The sequence below is a fragment of the Phacochoerus africanus genome, chromosome 15 (assembly GCF_016906955.1).
Source record: "Phacochoerus africanus isolate WHEZ1 chromosome 15, ROS_Pafr_v1, whole genome shotgun sequence".
Classification (NCBI taxonomy): Eukaryota; Metazoa; Chordata; class Mammalia; order Artiodactyla; family Suidae; genus Phacochoerus; species Phacochoerus africanus.
This window is the reverse complement of record NC_062558.1, coordinates 21,603,942-21,622,888: the sequence shown is the minus strand read 5'-3', so window position 1 is coordinate 21,622,888 and position 18,947 is coordinate 21,603,942.

Below are 18,947 nucleotides of genomic sequence, written 5' to 3'. Positions count from 1 at the left end.
CGGACATAAGCATACTATTATCAAAACATGGATGTAGCCAGGAATCCCTGTATCCTAGAATGATGGAATTTGTTCATAATTTGTGGGGAAGAGGGAAAATGTTTCTGAACACATTACTTGGATTCAGAAATGACTAATTAGGCTTTTAGAACTTAATTAAAAAACTCAGGATAAATACTGTCTTCTATGTCTCCTAAGACAATTTTTTTTTTTTTGGTCTCTTTGCCATTTCTTGGGCCCCTCCTGCAGCATATGGAGGTTCCCAGGCCAGGGGTTGAATCGGAGCTGTAGCCACCAGTCTACGCCAGAGCCACAGCAATATGGGATCAGAGCCGCATCTGCAACCTACACCACAGCTCACGGCAACGCCAGATCCCTAACCCACTGGGCAAGGGCAGGGATCGAACCCTCAACCCCATGGTTCCTAGTCGGATTCACCAACCACTGAGCCATGATGGGAACTCCCTAACACAATTTTTAGAGTCATTTTCTCTATGAAAGTTAATGATTGGAATTATGTCGTATTCACCTGATTCATGGTGCACCCCCCTAAAATATTATGATTAATTTTCATATCATGTGCCAGAAAATTGCCTTTCCAAATTCACATGTGTAGAATAATTCTAAAAAATATTTATCCTCATATCTTGATAATACATTATCCACTTCTTAAATATTTATATCAAAAGTAGTTCAAATTTACTTACATTTATGTCAAAATAACACGTGAGAGTTTTTGCCTTTCCTTTTTTTTTCCATTATATTTTGCCTAAAGATATATTTTTTTAAAATTTATTTTTCTGCTGTACAGCATGGGGGCCAAGATACACTTACATGTATACATTTTTTCCCCCACCCTTTGTTCTGTTATAATATAAGTATCTAGACATAGTTCTTAATGCTACTCAGCAGGATCTCATTGTAAATCCATTCCAAGTTGTATCCAATAACCCCAAGCTCCCGACCTATCCCACTCCCTCCCTCTCCCCCCTCCCCAGCAGCCACAAGTCTATTCTCCAGGTCCATGATTTTCTTTTCTGTGGAAATGTTCACTTGTGCTGTATATTAGATTCCAGTTATAAGGGAAATCATATGTGCCTTTCCTTTTTGTATAATATTTGGTACAACATTGCTTTATGCAAAAAGGTTTTCAATGTTGATTCGTAATAATAATTTCAATTGTAATATGAACAATTTAAAATTAATAAGCCTAGACTATTCAGGCTTAGTAATAAATATAAAATTTCTCTTTTTTACTAATGTATGTATTATTTAACTTGAATTTATTTAAAATAAGTGATATGAATTCTACAGTCTTACAATTTATCCTTATAATTTTGCTATTCTACTCTACACATTATTGAGGAATGCTTTTTCCTCTTTCAGAGAGGGACCCAGAGCATATTCCTACAGGTGACTTCCAGTTCCCTGACCTCTGCATTTCCAAAGGAGGGTCCTTTCACTCTTTTCTCTCTGAGCATTATCTTGGTTCCAGTGTTCTCCACTGTTCTTCTACATCCTTCCATCTAAGAAGCAAATAACCATGATGAGCTTATGCACAAGGACAAATTCCTGTCTGTAAAACCAACGTGTTAGAAGATAACAGAAGGAGTTCCTGTCGTGGCTCAGTGGTTAAGGAATCCAACTAGGAATGATGAGGTTTTGGGTTTGATCCCTGGCCTCGTTCAGTGGGTTAAGGATCCAGCGTTGCTGTGAGCTGTGGTGTAGGTCACAGACGCGGCTTGGATCTGGCGTTGCTGTGGCTGTGGTGTAGGACAGCAGCTGCAGCTCCGATTAGACCCCTAGCCTGGGAACCTCCATATGCTGTGGGAGCGGACCTAGAAAAGGCAAAAAGACAAAATAAAATAAAATAAAAAATAGAAGATAACAGGAGCCAGCAAAATACAGCTGAGTTGAGTGATCTCAACAGGAGCCCTACAGACCACCAAGCCTACATGCTTACAATCTGGCACTTTACAGAAAAACACGATTTTGGGTGTTTTGTTATGTGACAAAAGCTATATAATGCAAGTAACAAGAAGAAAACATGGGTATTCCCTCTACTGGAAGTAGGAAAACTTTCCAACTGTGATTGAAATTCCAAATCATATAAGGGAAGTGAATGATAATTTTGATGACCTAGAAATAAAAACCTTTCTCATGGAAAACAACAGGTGATAAAATAGGAACACATCTGTGCAATAAAATCTCTGATAAACTGCTAATATCCCCTATATGTAAAGAGATTCCGGAGTGTATAGAAGGAAACGACCATTAAATTCTATGAGAAAAGAGAGCAGGAGATAGAAGTACTTTCATAAAAAAAAAAATCCTTAAACATAAAAATGATTGTCAAACTTGCATGCAATGGAAGTAATATAGACTAGAAGAGCACTGAGATACTATGTCCCACCTGTTGGGTTACCCATTGTCTCTACATCCTTCTGAAGTTCTGGCCAACAGCCCTACCCAAGGTCTCAGCTGATAGCTACTAGCCTCAAGGGGGTTCTAGCCCCTGCATTCTGTGTCTTAACTTAGACCCTGGACATGGTGGAAAGAGACAAGTCCTCTCCCACTATCCCATATTATTATGCTAAGAGCATAATAATAATTTTTTACCGTCAAATTCTGAGTAATTTGTTATGAAGTCATAGTATTTGAATATTGTATTTCAGAAACCATATTGAAAAGAGTATCTTTTTTTGGCCACACCTGCAGCATGAGGAAGTTCCAGGGCCAGGGGCTGAACCTGCGCCACAGCAGTGACAACGCTGAGTCCTTAACTTCTAGGACACCAGGAAACTCTCTGAGTGTCTTGAAGTAGATCTTTTTAAAAAAAAGTTACGGAGGAATCTGTGATATAATTTTGAATTAGCTTAAATATAGTAGCATTTCCATGTATTAACTGTTCTAGAGGAGCATGAATTATACAACACTGCCATGGTATGTCCTTAGAATCTGATGTTATAGCACTAACATCTTAAAATATTGGAAAATAAAGCTAGAAGAATCTAAGGATTGTTGTGCTTTAAGTTTCTTATTTTATTAAAACACAGTTGAATATGGAAGAGTTATAAAGATGAAAACTTTTTTCTTTCTAAAGAAAATATCCTTTATCTCTCACAGACTTTTTAAATGAAAGCAATATTATTCTCTATACTTGATATTAAAATTTCTCATGGGAACAGTCACCTTGGTAACCAAACTCCATAAAAGAATGAATATCAACAACATAGGATGTGGTTTTCACCTTTCTTTTCAGGGATAAGCCGAGGCAGACAGTTTAGAATTTCAGGATATTAATGAGGTAGTTAGAATATTTTGATTTTGAGAATAATGACAAAAATATCTAATAGAAATGAGCTTCACAGGAATTAGAGATGAATTTAAATGGGCCATGTTTTCTCCTCACTTGGAAGGTTTGCTTGGGCTTTTCCACGGGTGTGTGTGTGTGTGTGTGTATGTGTGTGTGTGTGGTGTCACAGGCTTTCCAAGAGCATCAAGTGGACATGTCCTCAGCAGCATATGCCCTCAGTCTCTGCTTGTGTCCTGTCTGCTGACGGACCATTGGCCAAAGGAAGTCCTATGACCAGCTCAGATCCTTCATTACCTTCTCCTTGGAGGGAAGGATTCAGAGTCTCTTCTTCTGTTTTTTCTTTTTCAGGGCTGCACCTGCAGCATATGGAAGTTCCCAGGCTAGGGGTCAAATCAAAGCTGCAGCTGCTGGCCTACAACACAGCCACAGCCACAGCCACACCAGATCTGAGCCTTGTCTGCAGTCTATACCACAGCTCAACACAAGGCTGGATCCTTAACCCATTGAGCAAGGCCAGGAATGGAACCCACATCCTAATGGATACTAGTTGGGTTTGAATCCCGCCGAACCACAACGGGAACTCCTGGAGTCATTTTTATAACCTCTCCAGATCTTTCTGGGTGATATTATGTTCACACTTCTATAAAATAACCTGATGTAGGACCCCAAATGTCTAATCAGATATGGCATAGGGCTCAGAGCTGGGATCCGGATGCATGTGAAGACATTCTTGATGCGAGAATTAGGGAAAATATCCGCCACTAACATACCAGCAAGTTGAAACAACATAGGACGGATGCTGCTGGGACCCTCAGTTCCAAGGACAGGGAACATTCTGTGACTTTGAGCCCTGGAACCGCTTCCCCAGTTAATTACCAGTTTGCATTCCTTAGCTGTTCTCAGGCGTGCACCAATCTGCCTCTTGGGGGTCTATTCCAGTGTCCACCTTGGTTCCTGGCTCTGCCTCTGTATCCCATTGTCTGTTCTCGGAGAGTCCCTTCACATTTCCTAAGACTCGAGCCACGGTGGCTACTGCGGTACATTAAAGATGCAGCAAGTTCTTCCTCACTCCTCCCACCAGACACCCTACCTCAGTCTGACCATGAAAATCCATGCTTGAGTAAAGTGACCGAAAGGAATTTGGTCTCTCAGTCTTAAGTTCCAACAGGGTAGTCACAATTCAAATAAAATGGAGAAAAAAAAAAAAGAAATAAGATTGTAGTATTTACTTATCCATGGATTGTTGGGCTAACTGAAAAAATTACAAATCTGAAAATAATGAAAATATAGTATATAGTGTAGATGGCTTCTTAAACTGGTGGCAAAAGATATTTTCAAACAGATAATTTCATCAAAATATAAAATTTATCCAATTCCTCCTTACCCCACACCCAATAAGATTCCAGGCATGGTTTAGCCCACTGAGTTCTTGCAGATCTTCTGGGAAGAGGTGATCGGATGTAAGGGACCTATAGGGATCTGCTGTTCCCCTGCAAAAATCAACCCTGGTGATCATAACAGAGACGTTTGAGAAATAAATTGCTACCGTGTACTTTATTAGTTTGAAGTACACGGTAGCTGAGCTACCTCATTTAGTAAATCTAAATTAGTATACTTCAATTCACTGGTGACTTTTGAGACCGTATTAATACAGTTAGAAAAAGGAAACCATGTTGACAGCACTGCACCTCATGAACCACTAGGAAGAAACATGTATTTTCCTGACTCTAAGGACCTCATCCATCTGAAACCACTGAGCCCATATCCTGCAATAAGGATGCAGCAGTACTTCTCCCCAGAGGGGACTAGATTAGAATGTCATTTCTGCTAATGGTGAGGGACTCTGATGCAGGGAATCGAAAATGAATAAGAGTAGTTATGCTGCGAGCCACAAGGTGTAACTTGGTCCCCATGCTGTACAGCAGAAAAAACAAAACAAACAAAAATGAATGAGAGAATAGGGAAAATTAGCCCCTTTATAACCAACTCAAATCCCAAAGTGTTCCTGGCTCTTCTGTAAGTTTTTGTTTTTGTTTTTGTTTTTGTTTTTTGCTGTTGTTGTTGCTATTTCTTGGGCCGCTCCCGCGGCATATGGAGGTTCCCAGGCTAGGGGTCGAATCGGAGCTGTAGCCACCGGTCTACGCCAGAGCCACAGCAACGTGGGATCCGAGCCGCGTCTGCAACCTACACCACAGCTCACGGCAACGCCGGATCGTCAACCCACTGAGCAAGGGCAGGGACCGAACCCGCAACCTCATGGTTCCTAGTCGGATTCCTTAACCACTGCGCCACGACGGGAACTCCTCTTCTGTAAGTTTTATTCTTCCGTCTCCAGTACCCATGGGCTGCATATAATCTAATAATTCAGCTCTCTGCATCTGAGCACCATGTTAACTTCTTTTGTTTTGATACTCCTTTTACTTCCAACACTGTGGAATCTTGCTGAGATGAATTTGCACCACCTTAATCTCAGAATTTCTTATGAGCTTCTCTTATCGTGGTAGAGCTGCCAGTCCTAGGATGCGATTTTGTGGGAACATTATGAACTTTATAATTAAACCCACTATTAGCAAGACCTTGTTTTGCCATCTCAGGGTTGAAAATATGTTCTCTGCCCTTACTGGGCAAACTGTGTGAAGTGCCTGAAATAGTCCTTAATGTTCTCTATAATACTTACACTTTTCTTGTTTCAACGTAGCTATTTTCCAAGTTTTGCCAGATTCTTCCATTCCTTAACTAGCTTCTCCTCTGCCTTTATTTAAAGACATCATCTTGAATCTTGGCTTGGATCATTAAAATCCAATCGAAATGGAAGGGAGCCTATGTTTATTTTCCAGCCTAGCACTTTTCATATTTCTCTGAGATATTCACACCTTAGAAAAGGTTTAAGCAATTTTTCTGGGCCCCTAACTCACTATTCGTGAGTAACCAGAAGACCAGGAAAAACAATTAAAATGTTTCCTCAGTCCCCTCCATTGCCTCCCCTCCTTTCCTCCATCTCTGACGTGATCTGAGTGGTTTTTAACGGAAGTGTGATCATTTATGTGATGATCATAATTGCCTAAAACTTAGACACTCTGAAGAATTTATAGAGGGCTCAGGTGTGTAGGCGTGAGTTCAACAGCAGCTCCCTAAATAAGGGAGCATGAACTGGACACTGATTCTCCACCTCGCTGATTCCTCTGTGTAGAATATGCAATCAGTCTGACCGAATCCAGCAAAATTTGAAGGATTCTGCTTACATGTAGAAACATGCTGGCCACTCAGAGTCACTGTGCAGGCAAAATTATTTTTAGGGATAATTATATTACTTGGTGAGCCTCAATAGGACATTGAGTCATGTGTTTGTAAGAAAGTAATGCGTTTGTCGCAAAAAAAAACCCCACTTGAAACATCAGTTGGGCCAGACGCCTCAAGGTGGTTCCCGGGAGATGGGTTTTGGTATCTTTAGTTTGATTTTGATCTCATAGAGCTTGACTTTTACCTAAGACTTGGGCCATTTTTGGAATCCTTGATTAAGACAGCCCAACAAAATATGAAGCTGCAATTATGTTAACATTTAATGTGTGTTGATTACAACAGAATATAGAACACCGAAATGTCATCAAGTATATTTATAGAAACAGTACTACCTATGACTCAAAGTCCAATTGTGTGTGTATCCTCAGCAATTTAAAACTGCAAATATATAAAAAGGGATACAAGTATTTATTGGAATTCTAAAATATGGGCCAAAGAGCTAAATACATCTGCATTTAGCTGATATACACTTTAGAAAAAAAATAGCCTTGAAGGAATGGGCTGGAAAAGGCATTTAAATTTTAAGATAAATGAAGAGTAAGTCTAAATATTTCACACACATGCACAATCAATTTTCTCAAAAAAAAATCAGAATAATTAAATTTTAATACTTAAAATAGACATGCTTTTTATTTCGCTGATGATTCTTTAATTCTAATCAGGTAAATATTAAATCAGCTGATGTAATTTTCTATTAAAAAACACATTTTTTTTCAAAGTAATAGCCATTTCATTAGATTGGGAAGCTATTGAAAAGTGGCCATGCATTTAAATCAGAATTTTCGCTTTAGACTGAGTCTAAGATGCTTTGAAAATGTTGCCTATTTCGCAATGCCATTTAAGTTTCCACAGCTAGATTTTGAGCATGTAGTATTTTTAGAGAGCCATGGGCATGTAACTTCTAAAGGCTTAAAAGAGAAGTACAAACATACAGTTTGTAATAACAGCCACAAATCCAGAGTTACTCCTGCCTGCTACTGCATTATTTTGCCCTTAGCAAGTACACACTGGTCATGATCGAAGAACATCAGAGAAAATCAATATATGGCCTCCTAAACAGTTGTGATGCATTTGGCGTTTTACTTTATGTTTAATTTTTTTTTTCTCTTTATGGCTGCACCTGCAGCATATGGAAGGTCCTGGGTCAGGGATCAAATTGAAGCCGCAGCTGAAGCCTGTGCCACAGCCATGGCAATGCTGGATCCAAGCAACCCACACCACAGTTTGCAGCAAAGCTGGATCTTTAACCCACTGAGCAAAGCCAGAGATCAGATCCGCATCCTCATGGAGATTATGTCTGGTTCTGACTCTGCTGAGCCACAACAGGAGCTCCTTAGTTTATGTCTAAATTAGTGTAGGGACAGCTGCCGCTTATTTTATCCTATTTTGTGCCCATGATACTATTTTTACCTGGAAGTTGTGAGATTAATTGCATAATAACATGAACAGCATCATATGACGGCAGACATGGAGAAGAGGTGTGGGGCTTAGGGTAGCAGGTTGGAGTGGTTTTGCAGGGTGAAATACCATCCTTGGAGGACATGTTAAATTTGTGATGGTAGTTGTATATAGGCAGCCAGCTTCCAGTAAAGCATCTATGGGATAATCTATAAATTCTTTTCACCCTACCTCTCTGCTCATAAAACCCCTTCTTAGTGGGTTGTCAATCACTCCCCATACCCCTATCTTCTTTCATGTTCATCATAGCAATTAACACTACCTGATATTATATTCCCTATTCACTTTGAGTGCCTTTCACTAGAATGTAGGCTTTTGGAAAGTGAGGGAAGCTGTTTTCTGCTGTATTCTCAGAACCTGGAACAGTATGTGGAACAGAGAAAGCATTCAGTAAATCCTGTTGAATAGATGAATGGATAAGTAAGTTTGGATATTACTTCAGGTAACCTCAACAACTTGCTGGGAAGATGACTTTTCCTTCAAATCTAGACTTTGCCCAAAAGTCAGAGTCAACACTTTAGGCAAAAACATGGCTCTTGTCTCTAAAATGGAAGGTTGATGTCCAGGATTTTTTTTTTTTTAATGTGTCCTCCGGAGCTGAGAAGATGGGCCACTTGTGATATGGTTTTAATTGTTACTACTTTGGGGCAAGTTTAATGATGAGGTTTCCAAATTCTAATGACAGTGTTATGTAGTAAATAAGGATGCCTGCTGGAAAGATATTTCTCACAGTAATTTGGTTTACATCCCCTGCTCCACTTCTGCAATTCTTGTTTGCAAACTGTCTTACCAAAAAGATGCTTGCATATCTTTGTTTTGCTTACTTAAAGAGATGATCATAGGGGAGTTCCCGTCGTGGCGCAGTGGTTAACGAATCCGACTAGGAACCATGAGGTTGCGGGTTCGGTCCCTGCCCTTGCTCAGTGGGTTAACGATCCGGCGTTGCCGTGAGCTGTGGTGTAGGTTGCAGACGCGGCTCGGATCCCGCGTTGCTGTGGCTCTGGCGTAGGCCGGTGGCTACAGCTCCGATTCAACCCCTGGCCTGGGAATCTCCATATGCCGCGGGAGCGGCCCAAGAAATAGCAACAACAACAACAACAAAAGACAAAAAAAAAAAAAAAAAAGAGATGATCATAAACATTTGTGGACTGTATTTGTGGACTGCATTTACTTCTTAATGAGAAAGAATGAACCATTAATGGTACAGTGAGTTATGGGGAGGTTTCAGGAAGTTTCAAACTCACAGAGGAGCGCTTAGCTCACATTTGCTGTATCTTCCATAATCACGTGAAACCAACCAAACGAAACCCTCTTTTTCTTGGAATTATTGTCCAGCACAGAAGTTACAACACTGTTTAATCCCTGCAAGAAAAGAAACTCTTAGGTGGAAACTAAAATGAAGGCTTAAAAAGGAATAATTCCGTATGACTCATTGACCTACCCAGACCCAGACCTGTAGTCTCCACTTGGTTGGACCTCCACAGGCAGAACAGCCAAGCTCATGAAGTGGTTAACTTTCCAAGGACAAAAACAGCCCCAAGGAGAAAGTTAAATTTTTATATCATGGTCTCAACCACCAACCTGGACCTATAGAGCTCAGCACATGACCCCCTGCCTATAAAACCTGATTCTCTCCCAAGGGCAGGGGGCTCTGAGTTTCCCTTGCTCAATGCTCCCAGCCACCCTGCTGGTCAATAAATTTTGCCTGAGACCTCACTGCTCCAGTCAACTGTCTTTCTTTCCCCAGTGCTCTAACAGAAACCTATCATGATTTTAAGAACGTAGAGAGTTAATGTTAACACAGAAGACAATAAAAACTGCAAGAAATAGAAACTCTTCATAATTATGAAAGCACTTTCCATTTTCTCCAAGGATTAGGTATTTACCTACAGAATTTTTAGTGGATATATATTTTCATTTCTCCTAGGTAAAAAACCTGGAAAATAGATTGCCAAGTAACAGAGTAAATATAGGTTTTACTGTATAAGAAATTACAAAACTGCTTTCCAAAGCTATGGTAACCTTTGCATTTTGCACCAAAAATGCCTGAGGATTATACTCCCTGCACATTCTCACCAGTGGGTAATAACGTTTACCACTGTGGTTTTAATTCTGTTACTGAATGACGAATGATGTTGAGGGCACTTTATAGCCTTCTTTGCTATCCCTACAATGTTTTTAATGAAGTTTCTGTTCAAATCTTTTCTTTTGATTGAGTTGTTTATCCTCTTAGTTCTTTGTGATAGGTTATAGGTCTAGATATAAGTCCTCTTTTAGATATGATTTTATTTTTATTAACAATGTCTTTCTAAGAGCAGTTACTGTGATCAAGTCCAATAAGTATATCATTTTAAATTTAATATGGTGTTTTATTTTCTATCTAAGAATTGTTTGGTTTCCCCAAAGTCTTAATATATTACCCAGTGCTGTCTGGTAGTTTTCTGGATTTTAAGTTAATTTTGAACATGTTGCAAAGTATGGTTTGGTGCCAAATTATTGTCTAAACTATCCTCTTTCTTTTGAGTTTCCTTAACAAATTTGTTGGAAATCAGTTGACCAAGTATGTATGGATCTAATCAACTCTAATTAAAATTTTTTTACTTAAAAAATTTTTAAAAATTATAGTTGATTTACAATGTTCCTTCAATTTCTGCTCTACAGTCATACATACTGGATCTACTTTTAACTCTCTACTCTGTGCCATTGGTCTGTATGTCTTTCTTTTACCAAATACCACAATGCATTCCATTTTATTTTACTTTTTTTATTGATATAACATTGATTTATAACATTATGTGTTTCACGTGACCACATATTTCTACTTCTGCGTACCCTCTGGTGTGCTCATACCAAAATCTCAGTTTCCTCAAAGATCTTATGGCAAGTAAAATAAGTCAGCGAAAGATGAATACAGTGTGATTTCACACATATGTGAAATCTTTAAATCTAATAAACTTCAGTGTTAAAAATTTTATGGAAGTGTGGTTGATTTAGGATGTTGTGATCATCTCTGCTGAACAACAACGTGATTCACCCTGTCTTTTTTTTTTTAACTGGAATGCAAAATTTATCTAGTTTTGGGATGGATGGTAAAATATATTTTAAGTGAGATTGAGATATGGTTGATGTACAATAGTATGTATGCTTCAGGGATACAACATAATGATTCACAACTTTTAAAGGTTATAGTCCAGTGATAGTTATTATAAAATATTGGCTATATTTCCCTATGCTGTACAATATATCCTTGTAGCTTATTTATTTTATACATAGTGTTTGGTGCCTCTTAAACCTCTACCACTATCTTGCCCCTCCCCCTTCCCTCTCCCCACTGGTAACCACTAGTTTGGTCTCTATATCGTCTAATCTGTCTTTTTTGTTATAAGTTCACTTCAATGTCTATTATTGTTACTTCATATTAATGTGAAATCAGAAATGAGAGGCTTTCGGAGTTCCTGTAGTGGTGAAGCCGAAATGAATCTGACTAGGAACCATGAGGCTGCAGGTTTGATCCCTGGCCTTGCTCGGTGGGTTGAGGATCTGGCATTGCCGTGAGCTGTGGTGTAGGTCACAAACGCGGCTCAGATCTGGTGTTGCTGTGGCGTAGGCTGGCAGGTACAGCTCCAATTAGACCCCTAGCCTGGGAACCTCCATATGCCACAAGAGTGGCCCTAAAGGACAAAAGAAAAAAAAAAGAAACGAGAGGCTTTCAAGTTTTTTATTTGTTTTCCACTAAATTGACTATATCCTTTACTTTTACAAATGAACTTTCAATCCATAAAGACCCAACTGGGATTATGACTGGGAATTTATTATACCTATAGATCACTTTGGAGGGAATTGATATCTTGACAATGTTGTGTCTTTTAATCCATGAAAACCACATAACTCTCCATTTATTTAATTTGTAAAGACTTCTCTCATATTTAGGCTTGTTATTCTAACATTTATATGTTTCATATTCAGTTTTATTTGGGTTTTTAATTAAAATACTTTCTCTCATTTGCGCTTTCTCTTTTTGTTTTTTTTTTGTTTTTGTTTTTGTTTTGCTTCTTAGGGCCACACCCACAGCGTATGGAAGTTTCCAGGCTTGGGGTTGAATTGGAGCTACAGGGGCAGGCCTATACCACAGCCACAGCAACAGGAGATCCAAGCCGTGTCTGCGACCCACACCACACTCATGGCAATGCCAGATCCTTAACCTGCTGAGCAAGGATAGGAATCAAACTTGCATCCTCATGGATACTAGTTGGGATCGGTAACCGCTGAGCCACGAAGGGAACTCCAAAATACTTTAATTCCCTCCTGACTTTCTCTTTGATTCATGGGTAATTTAGAAGTTTGTTGTTGAACTTCCAAATGTTGGGGCTATTCCACATATTCCCTGTTATTCATTTAAATTTTAATTTGACTGGTGTCAGAACAACATACCCTGCATGATTTAAATTCTTTTAAATTTGTCAGGGTTTGTTTTGTGGCCCAGAGAATATGGGCTATACCAAGGAATATTCCATATATTCTTGAAAAGAATGTGTGTTCTCCTGTTGGTGGTGGGTAGTAGGGTTCAAATCTTCTGTACACTTGAGATTTTTTTCTACTTTATTCTGTTGACCAAAGAGTGCAGAAATACTGACTTTTCCGCTAGAACAGTGGATTTGTCTATTTCTTCTTTCAGTTATGTTGTTTTATGCTTCCTGTATTTTAAAACTCTGTTGCAAATTCCCTGTCTTCTTGATGAACTCACCCCTTTATCTTTATGTCATGTCCAGCTCATCCTTAACAATATTCCTTATTCTGAAGCCATCTTTGACAATTCAGATCATTCCAGCTTTCCTTTGGTTAAAGTCTTCATGGTACACCTTTTGCACTAATTTACTTTCAATCAAGCCATATCTTGGTATCTAAAGTAGGTTTCATGTAGGTAGCATGTAGCTAGATTTGGGTTTTAAATTAAATCAGATAATTTCTGTATTTTAGAACATTTATACTTTGGGGTTTTGGGCCATTTATATTTAATATAATCATTTATATGGTTTATATTTTCCATAAAGCTAGTTGTTTCTTTCTTTTCTTTCTTTCTTTTTGCTGTCACCTGTTACCCTTTATTCTGAGAAATCTGACATTCGTGACAGGCCATGATAGACTCCATTCTCTTAGTCATCTTGGACTGCCATAACAAAACACCATTGTTTCTATTTTACGTATCTCTTCTTGTTCCCATTTCCCTCTTAGTCTGTCTGCTTCTATTACAATTAAATATTTTTATTCATAATATCACCTTCATTAATTTATTAGTTATGTCTTTTTCATTATGATTTCTTATAGTTGTTCTATGCATATTTACTTTGTAACAGTCTGTTTTTAAACAATATCATACAACTTGAAGTGTTGAATAACATCAAATTGTATACTTTGAACTCCTCTTTCCTACCCACTATTCTATTATTATACATTTTATTATTATGTATTATGTCTTATAATGCATTGTAATATTCACATAGTCCGTGTTTTTTAGAGTGATTGCAAACAGGGAAAAACATGTCTTTTATATGTCTTCATTTCTACCACTTCTGGAGTTCTTTATTTATTTATATAGAGCCAAGATATTGTCTAATATCTTTCTTCGGTCTGCAGAATTTTTTGCAACATTTTTATATTGATAATCTGAGCATCTGAATTCCTTCAGGTTTTCCTTATCTAAAAATGACTTTGTTTTATCTTCACTTTTTATTTATTTATTTATTTTATTTGATTTGATTTTTTTTTGCTTTTTAGGATCACACCTGCGGCATATGGAGTTCCCAGGCTAGGCGCCCAATCAGAGCTGTAGCCTCCGGCCGATACCACAGCCGCAGCAGTGCAGGATCTGAGCCACATCTTTGATCTACACCACAGCTTATGGCACTGCTGTATTCTTAACCCACTGAGCAAGGCCAGGGATTGAACCTGAAACCTCATGGTTCCTAGTCGGATTCATTTCCATTGTGTCACGACAGGAACTCCTCTCCACTTTTTTTTTTTTTTGTCTTTTGTCTTTTGTTGTTGTTGTTGCTATTTCTTGGGCCGCTCCCGCCGCATATGGAGGTTCCCAGGCTAGGGGTCTAATCGGAGCTGTAGCCACCGGCCTATGCCAGAGCCATAGCAATGCAGGATCCGAGCCGTGTCTGCAACCTACGCCACAGCTCACGGCAACGCCGGCCGGATCGTTAACCCACTGAGCAAGGGCAGGGACCGAACCCACAACCTCATGGTTCCTAGTCGGATTCGTTAACCACTGCGCCACGACGGGAACTCCCCTCTCCACTTTTTAAGTGAAATTTTCATTGGGTATAGAATTCTTGCTGACAGGTTTTGTTTTACTTTCAGCATTTTACAGATGTCATCTCATGATTTTCTGGCTTGCAAAATTTTGACATGAAATCTACTTTAATTCTTATCTTTGTTTTTCTATATGCAAGGCGGTTTTTTCCTATGGTGACCTTCAAAATTTTCTCTTTATCTTGATTTTCAGAAATTTGTATGTGATATGTCTAGAACCTCATTATTGTTTTTGTTGCATTACTTCCTTTTAAAGATCCTATGTTTTCAGAGTTGATGTCTTTATTTTCTGAAAATTCTTGGCTATGTCCCTTCAAATATTTCTTCTGTCACCTTCACCCTTTTCCTTCTGGATCGCCAATTATATATTTGTTAGATTGCTTTATATTGTATCACAGCTATTATATGCTCTTATCTTTTTATTTTTTTTAGGGCTGCACCTGTGGCATATGGAAGTTCCCAGGCTAGGGGTTGAATCAGAGCTGCAGCTGCTGGCCTACACCACAGCCATAGCAATGCAGGATCCAAGCCGAGTCTGCAACTTACACCACAGCTCAGGGCAACACTGGATCCTTAACCCACTGAGCGAGGCCAAGGATTGAACCCACATCCTCATGGATACTAGTCGAGTTTGCTAACCGCTGAGTCACGGGTTCACTAACTCCTGAGCCAGGATGGGAACTCCGTCTCTTGGGTTTTTGATGTTCATTTTTTATTAATGCTTTTCTGAATGTGATTATGTCAATGATCTTTTACTACATAATACATGCACTAGTCTCCCTTTCTTCAGATGTTACTCCTAGTGCGATGAATTGAAAGCCAGAAGGGAAACTCTTCTACCTGAGTGGCCGAACATCCCATGGATGGGGCTGGAGAAACATAGACCATCTCCATTTATCCACAGTGACAGACAGCAGGTCCTTCTGTTCCATAAGAAGAGAAGCAAATAATAAAAGCTTTTGCTCTTTCAGGATGGGATAGAAAGCATCCCAGATTCTCAGCCTTACCTTTTGGAATTTAAATTCATTTTTTCATGGGTCAGATTAAGCTCAGGTGTCTCCAGCTTTCACAATCTAAAGATGTGTCTAAAGTTTAAAAGACATACTCTCTGATTGTAAATATCTCAGGAGCAAGAACTCAGGCTTCCTGTCCCTTGGGGCTGACCTAGTAATCCCGTCACGGTTGTCATCATTTGTCTCTCCAGAAAATATGAGAAGCTTTATTATTATCCTCTGGGATAAGAGCAATAAACTAGACAAGTGGGTACTGATTTAATCCCAATGGTATGTGAATAATCAAATGGTTCTGGGGGAAGTGAAAGAATTATTTCCTGTCTTTGCATTTCCCTATTTCAGGCGCTAAGGCTTTTTTAACAGGACCGCTGAGAAATCCATGGACGTTTTATTTCTCCCCAGGCCCTGGGGGCTCTATGCTGTCACACTAGCACATACTTGGCCTGTAGCACATTTTTTAAAGTTTAGCTGCCTTTTTCTTGCCTATTTTTGGGGTGGCTTGTGCCTGCTCTTCTGCACTCTGCTGCAGATGTACAAACTGCATGTTTCATCTTTCCTTGAAGGTGCCTGTCCTTTGGAGAATTTATGCTGCGTGGCGGCCCTGCAAACCCAGTTTTCTGATTCTCTCATGGGTTCAATCAAAGTTATTATTTTGTTCTAGACCCAGATCTTTCCTGTTGTTAGGTTGAGAGCTGCACCATATATTCACTATGTATTTTTTTGTGCTTTCTCTGTCCTCAGTGGAAGCAGCATATCTAATATTTATTCTTTGGTATCTGGCTTCCTCAGCACAACATTGTGTGTGTGTGTGTGTGTGTGTGTGTGTGTGTGTGTATGAAAATTATACACATTGTTCCATATATTGAAAGTCCATTCTAGTTGTATTATCCTGTGTCAATAATCTATAATTTATACATGTATTCTCCAGCTGATAGATATTTGAATAGTATCCAAGTTCAGGCTATTATGAACAAATCTGCTATGAACATTTCTATACAGATGTTTTGATGGAAACACAACTTTTACAATGGTCAGGCCTTGACATAGATTGGTATATATTTACCTTTTGTAGGTAATCCCATAGTTATGCAAAGTGATGCCACAATCTGCATACCTATTGCAAAATGTGAGAGTATCAGGTCCTTCAAATCCTTGCCAACATTAATATTGTTGGTCTCTTAAATGCTACTATTAATTATTGTTATTATTAATTATTACTCAGTGATAACAGTGACTAGTTTCAATTTGAGTTTCTGCATTGATTTTGGAGTCTAACACTGGAAACACAATTTTGCTCTGGTTTATAAATACTAATTTAGTTATTTTCTTCTTTGGCTCGTTGACTAACCAGTGTCACCTATGACAAAGTCAACTTAGAGAAAATTAATCTAGCTTCCTTCCCTTATTTCTTGAAATATTCCATTAGTATCAGTGGTGCTACACAATGATTTGACATTTGCACACATCATGAAATGAGCACTGTGATAAGTCTGGTAACCATCTGTCCCCAAACAAAGACTATATTCCTTATGTAGTATGTTTTACCCCCCGTGGCTTATTTACTTGATAACTGGAAGTTTGCACCTCCTAATCCCCCTTACTTGATTCACCCACCCCTTCCACCCTGACTCTCTGGTAACCACCCTTTTGCTCTTTTTATCTGTGAGTTTGTTTCTTTTTTGTTTTGTTGTTTTAGAGTCTACATATGAGACCATACAGTATTTGTCTTTTTCTGACTTATTTCACTTAGCATAATACCCTCCAGATCCATCTATGATGCTACAAAATATCTATGAGAATGACCCAATTTGACTTCTTTTTATGCTTATGCTTTTGTTTTATTTTTTTGGTTTCCCTGGTGGTATATGGAGTTCTTGAGCCAGAGATCAGATCTGAGGCACAGTTTTGACCTCGCAGCAGTTGCCGCAATGCCAGATCCTTTAACCCACTGTGCCAGCTGGGGATTGAACCTATGTCCTGGTGTTGCAGAGATGTCACTAACCCTGTTGCACCACGGCAGAAACTCCAATGCTTATGTTTTTAAAAGATGAGGAAGGTCTTGGAGTAAGAGATGAACTTAGAAAGTAAAATTTTCAGACTACCTCTGGATTTCAAACTGTTCTTCATTTCTATGAATGCAATGTAGGAATATTTATATTCCTAAAAAAATTCAAATTATCCAAAAATACATGGGATATAAATTTTGACTGAGGAGGAAGAAGCTCTTCAGAATATGTATATGAATATTCTGTAGCTCTTCTTATATTATTTAAATCATTGATTGTGTTCTGCATATAGTTGAATGTGTCAGCGTTGTAGCTGTACCTTAGAAAGCAGGTATAAATTGATTAACTTTCCCTTTTTAATGGACTCGTCATGAATCTAAACTATTGGTTTGAGCTCGTGTGACAGTTATTTTGGTTATCACTGCAAGAATAATGCACTAATGTTGGCATTTAATCATATGCAACAATTTTAACGACTTCATGTCAATACTAAATAACAAAGAAAGAAATATAGATTAATAAATGCTTTTCTTTAGAGGTTGGCCAATTGTCCACAGGACATACTGTAATATATTATATTTAATAGGAGAAAAGACATTTACTTAATCCTCTAAGTGAAAGCAGCCTCTCAGTTGAGATATGTTTGGATTCTTTTCATAATATCAACAGCAAGCTGGCCTTCATGTCACCACACAAGTGATAAATGCCTGATAGTCAGTGAGTTTGACCTTTAGGAAGAAAAAAATAGAGCTCTTGGTGTCTTGTTCTGGTGTCTAGGATTGAAATAACATGCACAAGCCTTATCCATCTCCTGGACCAACCATAGCTTGTTATTAAGTGATGGCGCAGTTATGAAGTACTGGTCACACTGTGAGGAGTCAGATCAAGTACCTCTTTCCAAACTTCATCCCACATCCTAGGCCTGTAAGAAAGGAATCCTCATTCTGTAAAGTAAAACTGTTTAGTCACTGGACGGTGATAGACCCATGTAAAAAGCAGGTCATCCAAGGTCAGCCCACAGGTCCTGGAGTCTGGGGCCACACTGCCCTGTCTAGGAGGGCTCACAGCTTCCTGATGTACTGACTCGAGATCTCGTGCTGCTCTGCAGGTAGTGCAAAATCCACTGTCTCTCGCCATTTTGCCAGAGACTCTAAGAGTCTATTTAATCATATATCTATTTAAGAGGCACATGGAGAAATGCATAGACTGCTGAAGAGGTAGAATAAGTGATGAACTTTAAAATAATTAGGAAACCCACAAAACAAACAAAATCAACACAGAATACAACAGGTAATTTGACTTTGGAACAGAAATGGCACTAAGTGTCAGTGTCTGCAACATCAATTATTATTGAATAGAAAGGATTTAAAAGCTACCACTTAGTAAAGATTTACCATCAGGGCAATGCCTGACAACAGAGAAGTGACGACAGTGTATATTTCCACACTTACTGACCACTGGGTTTGTAAAAACAGGGCAGTGCAGGGAACAACATACACTCTGTAATTGATACGAAAGTGCTCAGAGTCATAGAGT